The sequence below is a fragment of the Onychomys torridus genome, chromosome 3 (assembly GCF_903995425.1).
Source record: "Onychomys torridus chromosome 3, mOncTor1.1, whole genome shotgun sequence".
Classification (NCBI taxonomy): Eukaryota; Metazoa; Chordata; class Mammalia; order Rodentia; family Cricetidae; genus Onychomys; species Onychomys torridus.
The window spans coordinates 72,395,557-72,411,654 of record NC_050445.1 but is presented as its reverse complement, the minus strand read 5'-3'; the positions used below and the strand labels follow the sequence as shown (position 1 = coordinate 72,411,654).

General features: G+C 40.7%; 1 protein-coding gene across 2 annotated transcripts in view; it reads right to left on the bottom strand.

Annotated features, from left to right (window-relative positions):
• Window positions 1-15,735, bottom strand: part of Sema3d (semaphorin 3D) — a 196,642-nt gene extending 180,907 nt beyond the window's left edge. For both annotated transcript variants that reach the window (XM_036182046.1, XM_036182045.1), the window contains exon 1: window positions 15,418-15,735. The gene's annotated coding sequence lies outside the window, so the exon portion shown is untranslated. The remainder of the gene's footprint in view (window positions 1-15,417) is intronic.
• Between the last annotated feature and the right edge of the window lie 363 nt (window positions 15,736-16,098).

Sequence of the window (16,098 nt, the reverse complement as noted above, 5' to 3'; positions counted from 1 at the left end):
TAGGACTTGGTCACCTCCCAGATGTTGAAGGTAAGTTTCTATTGCTAAAGACATTATATATTTTGGTCCTGGCTCCAAAGGATCTGTCTGACCCAGGAACCAGAGGACTGGTGCTGAATCTGACCTGAAAACCTTCTTCCTGAGAACTGGCTTTCAGAGACTTAGGAGCTGACATGAAGGATCCCAAGGGAGAGAAGTAACCAATAGTCTTACACCTAAGATGCTTATGAGCCAAAACAATGACCAGCATGTCATGACAGCTCTGATGCAATATGATGAAATAGATAAAGAAAAATGAAAAAGAGGCAACAACTTTGAGAGAGAGCAAGAAGGGTCCATGGAAAGGATTGGAGGCAAGGGAGAGAAGGGTGAAACTAGGCAGGCAAATGAAGGAAATGAATGCATGGGGTATCTTGACAGTCACAGAGATTGCACTTTCTGGCATACCACCCACCAAGAACCTCTATGTGTTCATCTATCCAGTTGCCCAACTCCTGTTCCCTGGGGCTTTGTGAAGACTCCATTGCATAGGTACAACTGCTAATAGACAAAGTAGGGGAACTAAGCATGGTACATGTGTATATTCTGGTCTCTCTCATCCCCACTCCCCTTTGTTTCCTCCTTCCCTCTTTCTCCCTCCTTCTCTTCTGGTTGCTTTAATTTTTTATGACAAGGACTTAATGTAATCTAAGCAAGCATCAAATCCACCATGTACCATGTATCCCAAGATGGCCTTGAACTCCTGATGTTCCTGTTACTACCTCTTGAATGTAGAGTACAGGTATAAACGTCTGGCCCTATTCTTTTGATTCTGTCTTGGTCTCTTTGCACAGAATTCCTATTTTTTCCAAGTTAGGATCCTTATTGTATGCAAAGAATCTTACAACTACTATCTGACAAGGCCTCTCAGAAATGTCTTTATATGCAGCAGGAGATTCGTTTCTATCATGTGAGTTGGGAAAAGAGTTATAGCTGTAAACATATACATTAAAACCCAGTTCATATGCATCATAGCATCACAGTAAACAGAGGGCAATAATGAATATTCATATGAGAACCATGTGGCAATGGAGTCTGTGTTATTTGAAAATTTTTAGAAAAGAATTCACATCTACCCTATTTGTAAAGCATTTTAATTTTTGTGAATAGATTAATAAATTATTCATACATTTTCTACTGATAAGCACTTAAAAGCAAAAGTGATAATTTTGAGAATAGACTAACATTGTAACATTGAGAAAGGCACTCAAAAAGTATTTTCCAATAGCAATTCAGAACACTATTAGACATGTTCAGAAGCTACCATCACCTTGAAGTTCAAAGTTTTGGAAAATATCATTGATTGACATATTTACCACTCCTGTTTAGTTTTACACCAGAGACTCGCCAAGCAAATGAAGCAGCATGCAATAGAGACATGCTTTAGGTACTAAAGTTTTCAGAGATCTGGAGGGCTGGGATTCATCTCTGAGCTCTCTGACCCTACTCCTTGGCAGATGAGGACTTAACTTTCCTTAGGTAACTTGATTCTGGGAGGGTAGTAGTGAGGCTTTCTGCAGAGTCCCTGAACATTTAGTAGAGAAAGACAGCCTCCAGAGCTCCTTCAGAGCCAAACAGCTCAAGTAGGGCTAGTTTAGCACTAGTGTGTGGTCTAGAAACCATCTAGTCTCCGGGCATGAGACTGCTTGATTCTGGGATTATTTCCAGGTCCTCAAGTGAATGAGCAGTGGATTAGATCATTTTGTTTCCTTTCGCTTTCTTATGAAGCTTACTAAAATAGAATATTCCGGAATGTCATGAGACTGAGACCATTAAGAAATGGTCCCAAGAACAATACCTGACAGGAAGATGTAAAGGGACAAAGCAGTGGACACACGGTGGATTATTCTGGGCATAAGGATAGAAATGAGAGCAGGCACATTTAGGGGGAAAAGGGATATCTATATACAGATTTTTTTAAAGTAGTCTGCTAAATGATCTGTACCTATATTTGGGGATGGAAAACTTCAACAAGGAAATAGGCAATGCTACAAACCCAACAGTGGAAAGGAAAACAGTACAATGTCATTAAACCTGGGTGGAAACTAAAATGGGGTGATTCAGGACACCATTACTTGATGTTTAGTGTCTATCCCTAACTTCTGCTTCTGTAACAACGTGTATGGAATCATCTTCCTGTTGGAACACATATCTTGCTTATACTATTGTTTATAACATGGTCATCAAACTTCTGAGCCAGGAAGGAGCAATATAGCATGAGCAAGAGTTGGAAAAGGAGGAGGGGGAAGAGGAGTAGTTATGAAATACTATTCTGTTATCTAATCATGTACTTGAATGGGCAACCAAAAGACTGTTCCTTAAATTATTTCATCAGATAAAAGAAAATACAATATAAAAAGATATAGATGAAATATAAACTTGTACAAATGTGTAGTATGTCCAACTTGTGTAAGACAAGTCAAATTGATACAACTGTAATGTGCCATACAGCATTTGGTTTGTCTAGACAAACATTTATTCATGTGAGATTAGTGTGACTTATGAACCCCAACAAATGGAGAAATGGATAAGTCATAGGTAGTAGTTTGAATGTAATTGACCCCATAATCTCATAAAGACTGGTACTATTAGGAGGTGTGGCTTTGTTGGAGTAAGTGTGGCCTTTTTGGAGGAAGTGTGTCACTGTGGGGGCGGGCTTTGAGGTTTTCTATGCTCAAGATACTGCCCAGTGTCTCAGTTGACCTCCTGTTGCCTGCAAGATGTAGGACTCTCAGCTACTACTCCAGCACCACATCTGCCGGTATGCCGCCATGCTCCCTGTCATGATGATGATGGAGTGAACCTCTGAAACTGTAAGTGAGCCACCCCAACTCACTTGTTTTCTGTATAAGTGTTGCTGTGGTCATGGTGTCTCTCGACAGCAATAGAAACAAAACTAAGACATCATGTCATCCATGTGAGCAACATAGTTAGGAAATGAACTCAGATGAGTTTTTCTTATAATTCATCATCTAAAACATTGTACCACATTCTCTCACACATTTCAAAACACAGTTCAATATTATACTAATCATAGACTCCAAAACCCTCTCTTCCAACACTAAGGTGCTTCTCTTATAATAAAGTGTTAAGCAACCAAGACTAATCTCAGATGATGAGCTAAGGTGTGTAGTGCTGTAGTGAAATGCCTGAGACTCAAAATAATCCATTATGGGTAGGAAAACTCTGGACATAGCCTCTTCATAATTCATAATGGAGGGCAAGGAAGATGATGAGAGAATTAAAGAATAGGCCACAGGACTTCTTGCCCTGATCTATAGATATAACAGTATGCCATTTGGAGTAATTTATTTTCTATATTCATTTAGCAGAGTAATAGCAGTAGGTTTTCCCCTGGACCCATGATTTATATAGCCTATAATTCTTGGCATGGCCTCATTAACAAAGTGTGTATGGTTCCATCTCATGAGGCGGGCCTTAAATCAAATTTTTAAAAGTGGTTGGTTACTCTCTCTAACAATTGTGTTACTTATAACTGGGTATATCTTTTAGGCAAGTTGCTATGTTAGGTAATAGTTCATAGCTGGGTTTGATTACAGATTGTTTCTCCTCTGGTAGTCCATATAGCACCTCCTAGCATGATGAACATTAGCCAGAAGTGGTGAAGCTTCAAGATGAACAGCAGCTAGATTTCTCTATGATCTGTGTCATGTATATTAGGTGTCCACAGCAATAGGATTTTACAGTCAGGTTGTGGTTAGTAACAAACAGCATTGGAAATGGTCTGTAGCATTTGGAAAGTTTAGGGGAACACTTCAGCCAAAGACTCAAAAGATGTAACTCATTTGTTAGATTTGATAGAAAGTTTGCCTTGGTCCATGGTAGCGAATGTCTATCTAAGAACAGAAGCTACACTTTTATATTTTGTTCCATCAATGACTCTCACACAGTGTGCCCAATGTGTAGCAGACATTCAGTCAATAAATATTTCTTAAAATAATGAAAAGCTGAAAAAAGAATAGAGACAGATGGACTTCAAGTAGAGAAAAATACATAGGAAATAAATATGTGGGATAGGCCTCATATGCAAAGAACACAGGTATCACACGCCCAAGCGGTTTTGGCCTGTTTTGTTTATAGACTTGGGAAATATACAAGATTGTGTTTGCTCATCCTAATACCTATTAAAGTGCACAGGCACCAGTACTCTTTGTGTATGTGTATATATAATATATACACACCAGACAATGAGGGTAATTCAGCATCTTCATTTCTGATTATTGGAAATAACACAGGATTCTGAATATACAAAAAGATGATTGTTGGTTGTCATGGGCATCATGATTAAAAACTGGGGAAAATGAAACCTCAGTACAGTTGTTATTTTAATAACTCTGGAGTAAAAGTTCACAGGATATGAAATGATTGTTCATTACACACTAATAACTTTTGAAATATGAATAAAAATACCGTTTCCTGAAATATGAAAAGAAGTGTGTTGATAGGGATACAACAAAGAAGGCTTTTAAACAATCAGGGTGCAGAGCCTGGGTTGAGGGTGGGGTAAGCAAACCCGTAGTATGTTAGCCCAGGCGTTCTGAAGGTTTATTGAGTACACATGTGTAAGCAGAACATTCCTTTTCTATGCAAGTTATTTCTGCCAAAAGCTTGCCCTTTTGAAAACCTGAACAATGAATGTTCTCTGCCAAACCTCATCACAGAGCAGTCTAAGACAACAATCCCCACGGCTCTAAAAAACGTGAATTGAGCCAAAGATGGGAGACGTTATTTGCTCATCTGTAGACCTGGCATCAGTGCTTTTGAACAGCTACTTTACAGGTGATAAAAGCCCTGACTTGAAACAGAACACAAGCTTCCTGATTTGAATTGACTTCCCAAATTAAGATGTAAATTATGTGTCTTATATAATTTTATCATTCAGTTAGCTTTGCATCCAAAAGAGTCTGGCTACTTTTACTGTCTACTAACCTGCATTAAAGACAATATGTAAATACTGACTAGGTTATAATATAGAAATATAACAAAAAGGAATGGTAGAAGATAACGTGGCCAAAATCAACTCTATACTCAAAAGTATATCAAGGCCAAAATCAGTAACTCCACATTTGTTTTAACATTTAGAGAATTTGTCCTCTGGTACATAAAATCAAATTTCAAATAGATAATATTTGAAATGATCATTTTCACTTATAAGGATATTTTTTACAACATTAACAGGATTACAATGAAGTATTCAGAAGCCATCAATTACTTGAAAATATGTTGACAGGAGATAAGAAAAGCAACATGAAGATCTATCCAAAATACGAATTATACATGTTGCCATTATTGAAATTAAACATTTAAGACATTTTTATCAGAATGATATATTGTTTCATTCCTCATTTTGACTGAGGTAAGTTACCATAGGTCAGACAACTTTTGTTCCTTTGCTTTCTTAAGACATGGTTTCATGCATCTAACGGGCCTTGAATCTACTATATAGCATAGTTTGGGCTTCAGCTCCTGATCCTTCTGCCTCCAGCTGCTAAATGCTGGGATTACAGGCATGTACAATCATGGGTCAGGATCAAATATTAAGAATGTTTTCATTTCTTTTGCAAAAGGGAAAGCCTGAATCTAAAATTCCAATGAGAGTCCAAATCATATTAGTCATTTGATGTCAGTGTTTCAGTACTCCTGTGGCACAGTGGGCTGTCGAGAGAGGTAGGCTCTCAGTCATGTATCCTGCAACCAGGTCATCAGACGTTTCCCAGAGAAGTTCTTATGTGTTTTTGTTATGACTCATGTAAACTAAAACCAGAAGAAGAACAGCAAAAAACAAAAATGCTCAGTTTTCAACTATTGCCAGGGTAAAACACAAGTTCCCAGAGACTGTAAAGCAGGCCATCACTAACAACAGTTATAAATATGAAGGAACAGTGGAGAGTGAAACCATACAAATGGCAGAAGGATGGGGCTCTGGGCTCAGCTGCAGAGGGAGCTTCCTGCACAACAATAAAGCAGGTTTTCCTTTGGTGTTCGGTGGTGTTCATTTGCTCGCTTGCTTCTCTTTGTGATTCTGAATCCATGGCCTCACACATACCAGGAGAGTGCTTTGTGTTCCATTTTGAAACAGTCTTGTAAGTAAGATGCCAAAGCTAGCCTCAAGATTGGCCATCCTCTTGCCTTAGCCTCTCAACTGGCTGGAATTACAGGAATGTGCCACCACGTTTGACAATTATGTCTTCAAAACACACATTAAAACAAAATTCAAAGTAACAACAAAAGAGAAAATGTATTAAATTTAGACAAGAACATTGTGTGAAATGATGAAGTTTTATATATGAACCTCTCTTCTTAGAGAAAGAAATAAAGGTAAGAAAGAACACTTATATTTAGAGGTATGTGTGTGAATGCATACATGCATGTAGATAGGTGTGAATGTATAATATAAATGTACATAATATGCAAATACACAAAAATATATACATGTGAGTACTCATACATATATGTGTATAATAAATATAATTGATCCTTTGGCTAGTGGCAGCCCTCTTTGCTGTCAACTATAAATCAGCAGGAATACAAATATGGCTCAGCTTCTAGGAAGTTTTGTGGAGGCTGAAACTCCCTAGGAACCCTTTTGCATTCACCATAGTCATGCATAGTTATTACGCATATAGGGTTTGATGGATAATAATCTTTAAAATATTTGACAGAGTGGGTTCCCTGAGGTTGAAGGAGAGAGAAAAGTCTAAGCATTCATTCAGTGACTTAGATAAGAATTTTGGAAGGCTAACCTTCATCGAGAATTGAAGACATCTGGGAATGATGATGGGTCTCAACAATGTCAGCAAGCAGCAGAAATACAGAGGAAAAACCCTTACCCCTTTAAATATTTAAGATTGATTCATTGATTTCTAACATAAAATTTTATTTCCATGACAAACTACAATAATGTGATTTAGATTTTTGGTAATTCAGCATTCTATCTTACTTTGAAAGAGAAATAATTGTAAGGATAGTTAATTTACTGCATTTGTTTTTATGATGATAAGATTTATTATCTTTATTATTAACAGAGACAGCTAGTAGCATTAATAGGATACCCGAATTAGAGAAAGTAATCAAACATTTAATTAAAAGATCTTGGAACTTGAGAGATGGCTCAGCCATTAAGAGTACTTAATGGCTTTGCAGAGGACCCAGGTTCTATTTCCAGCAGCAACATGGCATTTCACAACCATCTGTAACTGCAGGAACTATGATACCCTCTCCTGACTCCTTGGCACACATACATGACACCTACACAGACATATGTAAAGCAAAACTCACACATACACACACGCGCACGCACGCACACACACACACACACATACACACACACACACACACAGAGAAAGAGAAAAAATATACGTATATATTGAAAGAGAGAGAGGAGAAATCTTAACCCTGATGGCCACAGAAGGTTCACCTTCAGTATGCTTTCTCCATGCATTCTTTAAATACAATGCTTTAGAAGAGTTTTAGATTTATGGAAACTCAGAAAACAGAGCAATTTTCCTAAAACTCATCAGCTTTCTGCATTATCTATAATTTACATTGGTATGGACATTTGCTACAACTAATAGACCATTTAGAAAATATCAATGATTGAGCTCCAAATTGATTCACATTTTTCACAAGAAGTCCATCATACACTTTCATTACTCTTTTTAGGTCATAACATCTCTACCTTTCCTGGGGATTGACACCATTGACAGAATTTCTAAATGTCCCACCAGTGTAATTTGTCTCAGGTTTTCCCTCTGGCTCTCATGGGATTATAAACTTGAGAAAGAGCCCAGTTTAAAATATACCAATTTTATCCACCCACAGGAAGGGTGCACCCCATCCATGTGATTTGTGACTCTCATGGTTGATATGACAGCATGGTTGACAGTGTTCATGAGAATTAATTGCTGCACAGTGCAGTCTTTCTTTGCCCCTCTCCATGCCATGCTCTCTTGGAAGGAAATCATTCCCACCCCAAGGTCCTTCTGTTTTTTTTTCTTACCTCAGTATTGAAATTCTTCTGCAAAGGCACCATATGTTTTTCCTTTGCTTATTATTTGATAAAAATTATTGATACTAATACAATTTCATGGATATTTATTGTATACTTGTTTCATAACCATCACTACAGTTTTTGTTGTTCATATCATTGGAACTTTGATCACTGGCAATTCTAACCATTGGTTCCTGTGTCTTTTTGGAATATAGTTATCACTTCTGTGTATATACACATGTGTGTGAGCATGTGTGTGTTTGTGCATATGAATGTGTACATGAATGAACATAAGCTTGCACATGTGTGTGTGTGCACATGTGTGTGTGAGTGTGTTTATACATGTAGGTGTGCAAACAAGTGTGTGTCAAGACATATGTTTGTGAGTATGTGTGAGTTTGTGTATAGGTGAGTGTATGTATGAGTATGTGTATGCTCATGTGTCTGTGAGTGTATGTATTATATGTGAGTGGGGGTGTGCATGCACATGTGTGTATTTGTGTGTGTGAGTATGTATATGTGTATGAGTTTGTGTGAGATCATGCATGTGTGTATGTACATGTGCAGTGTGTCTGTGGGTTTGTGTGTGCATGTATGTGTACATGAGGGGTGTGTGTGTGTGTGTGTGTGTGTGTGTGTGTGTGTGTGGTGTTGCTCAGTACTTTTTTGTTTTCTGACATTCAAAGGTGGTCCTAGGATCTGTCACATCTCTGAGGAATCTGGGTTCTTTCTGTTGAAAACTGGGAGTAGAAAGCAAGATGTGGTTGTTACATATTAAATATAAAACTTAACTTCAATATAAAGTTACACCTGATACCGTAATCAGCACATATCTTTGAATGCAGCAGATTTATGAAAAAATGACCTTCCTACATTTTGCTTCTTAGAATTTATTGATTTCAGACCAATGATCCTGAACCATTTCTGTCATGAACATTGTCAAAATAAGAATTTTAGAAGTCTCTTAAAACTATACACGTTATTTCAACAAGTAAATTTGAATTAGTGTTGTTTCTGCTCTTCAAGAAGTTGGTATCATGGGAGAATTTGGAACCCCAACTGTCTGTCTTTAAAATAAAGTATATTGTTCCCACAACTAAACGTGCTACCTTTAATAAGAATACTGTTCCTTTTATGTGAATTTTAATACCTTATGGTATGCCTTTTACTTCCATAGATTAATTACTTTATATATGAGAACCAAATATTCCCTGGGAATAACAATAATGAGAAAAACCAAACTTCAGAATACCTGAATTTAGTACATACAGCATATTTTTTATGTTGAGGAAAAGAAAACCTTATGCTAGTTTTATACATGTCATAGAAAGCTAGATCCTATAGCTTTAATTTGCAATCACTCCATCATTAGGCATGGATCCAGCTGTGCCCTTTTGATATTGGAGAATTTTATACATGAGTAACCTATCTGCATCATTTCCACCATTTCCTCTCCCTGCTCCAGCTTCCCCACTTCCTCCATTCCCTCTCACACTTGTGACCTCTTCTTTAATTAATGCTACACATGTGTACATACATGCACATAGCCACACATACAACCCACTGAGTCCATTGAGTGCTGCTTATAAACATATGTGCTTAGGGGTGACTTCTTGGGAGTGGAGCCCTGACTTGGGAACTTTCAAACCCTGGAGAAAACTGATTCTCCCTTTCTCAGCAGTAGTGGATTGCCTGTGGAGCTTCATCTAGGAACAGGCACTCAGGAAATGTGCCCTGTCTGGGTTCACCTATAGCCGGTGTTGTCATCACGCAGGATTTGTTTAGGCAACTGTATTTTTAAGATTTCATGAGCACAACTTCTAAGGGGCTTTCAAATAATGAACTTAGTATTAGTAGGAGGCCTTTCTCAGAGTCCCATTTTTAAAAGTTAACACATGATAAAGGTAAATTCATGGCCTATGTTATTTTTCAGTCCCTTTATTCTACTAAGTCCAGATGATATCTCTACTGAGAAAGGTTCTATTGCAACTTCTGCTATGCAGTATAGTTGTAGTTACATGCACTTAGCTCATTTGTATAAATGGCAGCTGGAAAACTCATCTGGATTACAAACAGCACCATAATCCTTAATGTGTATTTAAAGTATTCAAGGGTCTAATTAAAAGAAGGTATGGAGGCCGCACAGTGGTGGCGCACGCCTTTAATCCCAGCACTCAGGAGGCAGAGCCAGGTGGATCTCTGTGAGTTCGAGGCCAACCTGGACTACCAAGTGAATTCCAGAAAAAGGCACAAAGTTACACAGAGAAACCCCCCCCCCAAAAGAAGGTATGGTAAAGTGCACAATTCATTGACAGAAAAATGTCAGTCACCTGATGTGTGTGTGTGTGTGTGTGTGTGTGTGTGTGTGTGTGTGTGTGTGTAGTGTGTATTTTATTGTCTTCTACTTTAGGATGCATTAGTTCCATTAGGATAACTTTTGATTGACCAGAAGAGCATTTCCACATTCCTGTGATTTGCTGGTGAAAGCATTGCAGACATTAATTACTGAAATATCGGTTTCCAAAGTTACTCTCTCCCAGAAGAAACGGGGGTTGTAAAGAAGTAGCTCCTCTTTTCCAAAGCAGAAGGTGATGCAAGTTAAAGGCTGATGGTCTCTGCAGGAAGAGCAGATTCATCCGGATAAGTCTCTCAGGGTCAGTGAGTCTCTTCACACTTTGCTTTACTCCTCCCTTTCTGTTTAAGGGTGGTGTGAATGCCTTAGTGAGGGATACAGTTGAATGAACACACTGAATGGATTTGCTGATAGAAGATTAGTAACCTGCTTGAACTTGCCCTGGTTCACTACTATTAAAATGGTTTAACATTAGTGTAAATGTGAAAATGCACTATTAAATAATGATAGTGATGTAACAAAATAACTAATAAGAGCCATATATTTTAGTACATGCAATCTTCCTATAAGCACTTGTATAATAATTTGTTAGGTAAAAATGTCTAAATATTAGTTTCTCTCATTACCAAAATTCAAAATAACTTCTGAAGTGTTGTAGCTGCTTATCAGTATATATTTTTATTTAAAGTAAATTTCCTTGACTATCTTTTTTCCCAATATTTTTTCCCAAATATTTGGCTAATCAGCCAAACATGTTCATAGATGACATAGATTAAATCATTCCTAATTAATTAGGTTCTTCCAAAAAGTCCAGGAATCTAATAATTTTTGTGGTACATAACTCTTTTAAGTGCATGTCTGTGTTCCCTACCTGTGGGATAATTATGTCACTGTGTTATCACTAACCCGAGTGTCTAAATACTTTAAGTGAAAGATTCATATGCAAGAAAAAATATCTCTTTACTATAACTGAGACAATAAAATATGAACCTAGAGTCATTTTGTCACGATTATAGATATTTTAAGTCACTATCTATAGAATAATTAGACTTCAATATTATGTGATATATGCTCTGTACTATATGTTAAAGACAGTCTAAGTTAAGAGAAGACAGATTCTTTTTCTTCAGATTCTTATGACATAGTCAGAGATTATAAACAACATGAACATGGAGAAAGAGTTGGGTTTCTTTACTATAATAGGGACGTGACTTCAAAGACATAAAAGTAAGGGAGGGTTTGGCTGAAGTTTCCTAGAGGAAGAGAAGCTTTAAAAACCAAGGTTCTGATTTTGTGGTCATGAAATATTGCCAAGTGTCAGTCATCATTACTACTGTTGTTGCTACTTAGTCCCTAAATGCGACAGTTTACTGTGTTTTAATCTCAAGGTTTGTCCCATGAAAGACTTTGTAACCTCTATGAGCGCCACAAGTTATAGTAAAACACTACTGATAATAACAAATAGACCTTCCACTATTCTTATTTATTCAGAAATTATTAAATTAAAAGTTAATTTCCAATGAACATGTCATGAAAATATTAAACCTTCTAGATGGAAGACCAAATTTCAGTCAACTTGTATTTTTTCCAAAATAATAAAGGTGTTTTACAAAATCTGAAGATATACTACTACTTCTTATACTAGCAGTCACTGAAAAGCCTTCCCTAGTCCAGCAATTTTGTTAAAGTAGTGAATGAATGAGTACTTGGCCATGAGGTGCTGCTAATCCTAGGAGCTATCTACTGAGACAGACGCCTGGCGATTTCTGTGAACTGTATGACAGTTAACATTCTGTGTCCCTGCAGAGAACCCTATGAAATACAAGAACTGGGCACCATGAAAGATTCTGTCTTAACTACAAGTACGAATAAAGTATACCCCAAGTGTGGGAAAGAAGATACGGGAGCAGTGCAGCTTATCGACTCACATTCAAACCTACGGCACTGTGTTGGCCTGTCAGACCTTTGTCCATGGCCTTCGCTCTTGTGTATACTCCTGACTTTCCCTGACACTGAAAATAATCTTCACTCTGACACATGGCAGCCCTGCCCGTAAAAAAGTGAAAGACAATAATAACAATAATAATAACCAGTTTATCTTTGTGCAACTTTCCCTTACAACATGGAGAACAAGTTCAACAGATAAAATTTGCCTATGAAGGCAGTTCCGTGAAAGAGAAATTCCAGCAATATTTGTCTATCATTTCACCTGGAGTTTCTACTTATCTTGATCAGTTTCCTGATAGTCTCAAGACATTTCTCACCAGCCTTCTCCCTGAGGAAGTCAGAAAGAGGGAGCCGGCCCGGAGGAGTTCAACTTTCACCCTTCTTTCTAATGAGCAACAGACACTTAGGAAGGCTTCTGATGTGTAGGTCGTGGGACAGGGGAGACCTGTCATTAAAACAGGTATTCTCAATTTCAGAGTTGCTGTTGGATAAGGATACTTATTTTTTCCTTTTAAAAACACAGTTAAAGTCATTATAATTTCTAGAATATGCTATGTGCATACACTTGGAATTTTAATATTATAAACATTATAGGTCTATAGATGAGCTGTTCTGTTCTCATCTTCAACCAACTTCTTTCCTGCTCTTCACTTACATGGTTACTCATCCAGACCTTGGAACAGACTTTCCTTCCGGTGAAGAATGGGAAGCTATCTTAGATACCTGAAAGAAGATCTACCCACAACCAAACAAATGAGCCTTACCAATGTGTACTTGATCGCACAAATCAATACCATTTGGGCTCATTATTGTCACCTCTGAAATGAACAGAGTGAGGATTTAGTACGTTCTCCTATCAATGTTATTTTTAAAAGTATGCTTATTTATTAACAACATAAAAGCCAAATGGAGGGTTGGGGATTTAGCTCAGTGGTAGAGTGCTTGCCTAGCAAGCACAAGGCCCTGGGTTTGGTCCTCAGCTCCAGAAAATAAAAATAAAAATAAAATAAAAACAAATAGAACAATATTAATTTTTCTCTTTTAGTCAAGAGAGCATTTACACAGTATTGAAAGTATTAAAACACTATACAGAGCACATGGACACAATGGATGTTTGAGAAATGTCACTTCCCTTCCCCCGAAATTTTCCATTTCATAAGTGGGTAAATTCCATGTGAAATTTTGGCAGTCCATATCAGTCGCATTTCTTTGTCTCTCAGCTACCTCTTGATCCTCTTCTTATCTCATCAAACATCATTTCCTGGCTGTTCTTTTTAAGGGCCAAGGTCTGTTCCCATCTCTTGACCCCGGCCAGGGCATCACTTGCTCATCTGTCAGTGAAAGTCCAGGACTCCAGGGGGCTAAAGCAACTGTCAGCTATGGCCGGATCACTCCCAATTTTCACCCTTCCTGCACATCTTCTGGCTTTAGAAAGAGAGTGAGGGTGAAAAACTTCCACAAAGTGATGGTATAAGCCTCCCTCCCTCCCTCCCTCCCTCCCTCCCTCCCTCCCTCCCTCCCTCTCCTCCTCCTCCTCCTCCTCCTCCTCCTCCTCCTCCTCCTCCTCCTCCTCCTCCTCCTCTTCTTCTTCTTCTTCTTCTTCTTCTTCTTCTTCTTCTTCTTCACATTTTTCTTCCCACGTGACAAATGGAGATGACTCTGGTCTTGCAGTTGCCCTGGGTTACACAAAAGCAGCAGAGACACGTCGCCGGGACGGGGTCTCTTATCAGGTAGACTCCTTTCTCCAGGTTGAGTTCTCCATCTTCCCAATGCTTGTGCATGTATTCAAGAGAACCTTTTGTCTTGGAACTTGAGACTTTAGGTCCTTTCCTGTCCCTGGTACTTGCTGCTTCTTTGTGTGGTGCAAATAAGAACTCCCAGCTAGAGGGGGATGTGAAGCAAAGCGTTTGGGTGGAGAAAGAAGAGTCCACGTAGGGATACTGCATTTTATTAGGGTTTGACACTAAATGGTGCAAAGTTTGCCAATTTAACTCCGACATCCTTAATACTTAATGGCTGAGGTCAGCAGCCCCAGCTGCCAGGCATGCGTCTCCAATCCAGTCCCCGCATTCCAGATAGCCCTGCCAGAGACAGGGGTGTCTCCTCCTCCTGTCAAGTTCCTCCAAAGGCCGGGACTTAAGCAAAGCAACTCAGCCCATGAGGTTGAGCACAAGTCATCATAAAATAGCCCTCGAGGCTGTCAGAGCAGTTGGCTAATCTGAGCGAGCCTAGGTAGCGCCCTTGGGGTTAAATGCCCAATAGGGGTCATGTCTGGGACCACAGAGGCTTCCCTGGCTGCAGAACACTTACCATTACCTCATTTCACGGCCAGCAAGCTTAGCGAATGGTATCTGGCTTCAAATCCTCCCATCCCACCCCGCCCTAGCAAAAGGGATGCGCACTTCCAACAGACTGCCGCCAGTCGCGATTTTTTGAAAGAAAGAAAAAAGAAAAAAAAAAAAAAAAGGCGTTGTATCTCCCTTTCCCAAAGGGCCATAACCAAAACAGCCAGGTAGCTCTCATCTTCTGTGTCCCCCAGGCTAAAAGGAAAAGGGGCGAGTTGGGCGCAGTTGCACTTTGCTTAATTCATCCGGGACCGCCCCTACCCACGCGGCCGCGAATGAACCTGTAGTAGTGGGGAGTCGGGAAGCACGTCCCTAAGTTTCTTTGACTGTCCAGCCTAGCGGGGGGACCCAGGAGAGGGCATCCAGGAAGAGGGCAAATTTCTCAGGAGCGGCGCCCCGGGAAGCCAACTTGGAGCGGCGGCGGCTGGCAGAGCTTCGGGGTGAGGTCCTGAAGCACGGCGGCGTGGTGGCACTGCGCCCCAGCTGTCGCACTGTCTCCGAAGCGGAGCTCATGGGCTCCGCGGGCGGTCCCGCGGCTCTGCTGCTGCTGCCGGTGCGCTCTCGGGCGCCTTCCCAGCCTCGGCACAGCTCCCCACACCCCCGTCGCTGAGGGTTACCCCTTAGGATCCACGGTCACTCTCTCATCCCACCATCCCTGCTTAACATTAAGTCGCCAGAGCACCCTCCCACTGGAGGAGCAGGTGACCCGAGCCCAGACTTACCTTCGTGCTGGCAACTCTCGTCGCTTTTCCCTTCCTTCCGACGCTGTTTCGGGGGAGAGGAGGGGGCAGCCGGCGAGGGCCGAGAGGACGGGGATCCCGGGCACCCGCGCGGGTTCTTTGGAGCCGCAGCCCAGGCTGAGCCGCGCAGCGCGGGCGGCCCTGGCGAGCGGAGGCGGCGGCCACCGCGGGCCGGGAAGGCAGGGGGCGCTCCTGTCCCCCGAGCGGGCGAGCCGGCGCGCGTCCGCCTCTCGGCGCGGACAGCGACCCACCAGTTGGCGCTGGGGCCGGGGAGCGTGGTGAGGAAAGGCACGCTCCAGGCAGGAGGGCGGCTTTTAAGTTTGTGGTGCGACCGCAGCAGCTGTCCTGGGAGAGACTCCGTCGTTCTAAAAAGGGGATGCTCAGAAGGCCAGGGATTACCTCGCCCTCCAATCTCCTCCCCCAGCTCCCGGCCGGCCGCTTCCGATGTGCTGGCAATCCCCCGGCGCTCGCAGGCCTTCCCTGTGTGCCCCGGGCAGTCCAGGGTGGCTTTGGAGGTAGTTCCGGCCGGATCTAGGAGTGTTCTGGGGGAGGATGGAGGATTCTCAGTCAGTCAAACAGCCCCGTGTCGTCCCAGTCTGGGCCTGGGTGATTTAGAGAGCCCGTATTCCCTTCTCTTTCAGAGAGTACCCTGAGGACTGACCA